We start from the raw sequence: 4,606 nt of genomic DNA on the forward strand, positions 1-4,606 counted from the left end.
GATCCTAGTACCAAAAAACAAACAAACAAACAAAAACACTACAAAAGTGTCTTTAGATAGCCCTGTCCTTGTGGTATTTTTAATAACCATCAACACTGTCTGGTACTGTCTGGAGGTTGTAAATTGCATGGAAATTTAAGGCAGGTTCTTATTGATGTGCAGCACAAGATAGCACACATGGGAAAGGTAGTTTCTTTCATCTGCAGCTGTCTCAGATGCAGCGCATACAAAATAAGTGTTATTCTATTAACTGAATATCATTCCAAAATTGCAAAAAAATAAAAGCTTGCAGTTGCTTTTTAACATTTTAAATGCTTCTAAGTAAATACAATTTTTTATTTATTTTTCAACGGAAGACAAAATCTTTCCAAACCTGGTTTCTCTGCTTCCCTTCATGTGCCCGCAGACAAATTGAAACACCTGACTTTTTCCAGTTTTTGTCCCACTTCTATCTCCCATTGATGTGAGGGTCACAGAGACAGAGAAGTCAGAGAACTTTGACAAATGGCATGAGGTTTCTTAGGCTGAGCTTCTCCATCGTAAGACAGTTGACGGTACCCACAGTCAGATGTGTTTCTGAGAGGGACAAGGCCAGAGCTGCTGTCCCTGACTCTCAACCCACCTCCTGGGAACAGTGGTAGCTTTTTGGTGCAGGAAACATGGGGGACTCTCCAGGCAACTGTGCCTTCTCTGGACCAGGCAGATCTTGGACAAATCTCCTGATGACTCCTGGTAACATAGGCTGGATCCAGTCTGAGTCTTGAAGAGTCTTCTGCCTGTTTTATCTTAGGACTAGTAGTGAGCCGGGCCATTTGTTTGAGGTATTATTGGTTTTGGGTTTTTTTTGTTTTCTTGCTAGGTTAGAAAACCATCCAAGATCACAGCACCTGTAACAGAGTCAGGCAGCAAGGCCCGCTTTGCTGGACCCAGAGACCATATGCTTTCTGCACAACAAACTACTGAAAGTGATTACGAGCTTAGTGAGAACTTGAAAACAAAACACATTTAACAGCAATACCATCATCAAACAACAAAATCACACCACCAAAGCACTGCCGCTGACTCGGGAGAAAACGCCCTCAGCTTCCTGGCCCTTTGGTGTAGGTCATAATGGTGGGTCATCATGACTGCCTGAGCCTGGTTTGATCTTTAGTTATTGCAACTCCGAGCCATAGGCCCTCCCAAAGGATTTCACCTCCTGTGGCAAACTGAGCAGCAAGTAGGATCAGGCAGCATGGTGCACTCTGTGCACTGCTGCCTTTGGGGGTCACCTCTGGGTAAAATCGGGGCACAGCCAGTGTACATGGTAGCTTAAGGACCCGGCAGCTGCCTTCTCTTGCTGTGTGTGGGGCGGCAGGATCAGAGCCAAGAAACATGGGAGTCAGCTGGCTTAGCCCTCTCCCCTCAACAGTCTCCATCTGCACCCCTATATTGACCTCACTGACTCTCCAGGGGAAGCCAGACGGCAGTGGCCAGGAGTTCTCTTGTTACTGGCTTCCAGGCTCCTGAGGGGAAGGTGGAGTCTTTTAATGTGCAATAGCTTCTAGCAACTTACAAATAATGCCCGCAGTGGACAGCAAGTTTAGTCAGGATCAGGGGAGGGCAAGGTGTAAGCCTCTCCTGTTCTGAGCCAGCGTAAGGGCAGACTGGATAAGGGTCACAGCAGAGAAGAGCTCCGACATGGTAGCATAAATGGTACTGCATGGTGCAGGCCCCAGGAGTTGTTATTATTCCACTAGCTTCAACCACATCCTGTGCTAGGCAACCAGCAGCAGGGCAACGAGCAAGACTGAAAGCAGCTAATTTGATTCGGAGGTCCAGGGCTGAGTCAGGAGACCGTTTTCCCCTCCCACCCTTTAAATGGAACTTGGAAGGACCTGTTGGTCACACACCTCCCTCTCTTCCCTGGAACCCACCCTTTCCATGGCCACCAACCACTGTTAACTGGACCCCCAGTCTTTGGTGCCAGTTGGGAACTCTGTGCGTGTGGACCCACTGTCGGTTCACTGAAGCCAGTACAATGTGCCTATCCTGGAGCCTTTTCCTACCCCTCTCCAGGGTGGTCCTGTGAGTGTAAGCAGGGACACACACGACTGTCAGGCCGAAGTACTTCCATCCCATATGGGGATGGTCCTCAGCTAAGCAAGACCCCTAACTGTGACGGTCATTGTGTTCCCTGAGTCTGTATGAGCTGTGTGCCCCGTCACTACCTCTCCCTAGCTCCATAAAACAACATCTAAAGGAATCCTTTAACACGGAGCTTTGGAGAAATCCAAAGGTTTCACCAAAAAGGACACTTTCAAATGAAAGTGATACGCATTTACTGTAGTTAAAGGTACATGTGTAAAACAAAGTTCAAAAGAGTTTCAGTGGCCATCCCTTTTGAATTTCCAGTTGTTCCTCACCAGGGTACAGAAAAGGACTCTTCCCTGGCTGTGGCTCAGGTCAGGGGTTCTCAGTCCCAACTGCCCTTGTGGATCAGCTGGGCTGCTTTGAAAGGTAGGAATGCCAGGCCCGACCAGACAAACTGTCTGGGTCAGGCCATAGACGTCTTTAGTGGACACAACTGCGGGATGCCTCTGCCCCCAGCATCGGTTGAGAACCTCTGCACAAGGTAAGCCGACTGGGCTATGAACTAAACAGGGTGGATAGCTCAGCTCTTTGCACCTAGAAAATGGACAATGACCATAGAAGAAAAAAGGAAAAGAATTCACAAGCTCTGTTCTCTGTTTCTCCACTCAGCCAAGTGTTAATTATGTGAGGCAGTGCCACTGAAAAACCTATTTAAAAACACAATCCACGATAAACTCCATGATAAGTTCCCCTAGCAATCACTGCTCTTGCACAGCCTGACCAGTTGATGGTCACACTGCCCACAGTGTCCCCTGGCACTTTGCCCTGTCTCTTCCAGCCTTCCCCCCAGCCAACCTTGTCTCCCAATTCTCTGGGAAACAGCAACTCCTTAAATTCTCCATCCACACAGTGGCCTCTTTCTCCACCTGCCTCACCTCTTCCCCTCTGGACTCAGGGCAAGTGGTCTCACTTTATCTCTTTTCCAGGTCGCTCCCTTCCAGCGTCCTGCAAATCCTTTTGCCACCCCCTCATTTCTTCAGGAACATTGGCTACCCTCCCTCTGCCCTTCATTGATAGCTTTGCCATAGACGCCAACTCTTCCCCAGCAAACAAAACATTCTATTCTGCCTTTCTAAATCAAAACAAAGCGATCTGCCTCAACCATAATGTCCTCCAAGTGCCTCCTTTTCACCAGAGGAGCTTCTTGAAGATTAATCCACATGGACTGTTGACACTTTCCCACTGCCATCTACTCCTCTCTGCTCTGTTGTCATCTGATTTTGAGCCCCATCTCTCTGCGAAAGTTGCCCTCACCATGGGTATACAGGGAAAGCCCTGTGCTCCAAAGGCCTGGCCTCACCCAGCCCCTGAGCCGTATCTTTACTTGCACCTGCACCTGACCCCGGCAAGCGTACTTTCTGCTCAAGCAAGAAGCTCAGATGCAAGTGATTTCTAAGAATGATGGCTCTTCCTTGGGTGGGTGAGGGTGGGGAGAAAGGTTTCTTCTTACTGTGAGAAAGTGGGTTGAGGAGCCAAGGAAAAGCAGACAAACTGTATTGGAAGCCGGGCTTGTCATGAGCTGTTGGGCCAGGAAGTGACCCAGAAGCCCCATGATGCACTTCAGCCTCTGACAAAGCTTCCCCCTCTGCAAAAACCATTGCCCTTCTTGGAGAACATAGGCAGCAAGGATATTTTCCTTTGCTGGCAGCTGGGCAGTTGAATGCTGGATAGGCTTAGGCCCTTGTTTTCCAGAATATAGATTTTATTCTGAGGACACATAGCCCAATGGGAATAGTAAACACTTCCTGAGATTTGCCTTTGGAGTGGACATCATCCCAATATCTGTCACTGGATACACAGTTCCTTTATAACTGTCCAGGAATGAATGCCCCACTTCCTTTCTGAGGTGGAAACAACTGAAGTTACTGTTTAAGAGCAAAATTCTTTGAGCAAGGAATAGATTGGTCAGTATGAGATCTGCCTGTGTACATTCAGAGACACAAGTGCTGCATAACATTCTCCCTCACCCTGTGGAACTCCCAGTTCTCATTTTATCAAGGACTCAAGGTGGAGTAAAATAAACCACACATTCAAAATTTATGGGGAATCAAACCTTCTGGGAATAGAAAAGTACTCTTCACATTCTGGGGTCATAGAATCCTTTATGAGAAAGGGAAGAAAAGACTTTTCCAGTAAACGGTATTCATCATCTCAGGAGTCTGCTGCCCTCAACTTTGGGAGAATAATTATTCCTCATCCTGAGGATGAAGAACAGTATTCCAATTTTGTTTCTGTTTTCCATTCACAAGTGTGCAGATACGGTGCTGTGATTTCTGTGCTGGAGGATTAAGTTATACTGCTGGGCAAACGAAGAAACTAGAAGCATTCCCTCACTTTCTACCGTGGCTATTACTGGTTCCCTTGTGTTGAAGAAGAAGGAGGGGGAGGTGGAAGAAGAGGAAGAGGAGGAGGAAGAAGAAGACATGGAATTATAAGAAACCCAAGTAGCCAAAGCAACCATGGGCAAAGAAAA

This window comes from Heterocephalus glaber, unplaced genomic scaffold, assembly GCF_053883595.1.
Source record: "Heterocephalus glaber isolate CG9 unplaced genomic scaffold, H.glaber_assembly_v1.0 deba00000331, whole genome shotgun sequence".
NCBI classification, from domain to species: domain Eukaryota; kingdom Metazoa; phylum Chordata; class Mammalia; order Rodentia; family Bathyergidae; genus Heterocephalus; species Heterocephalus glaber.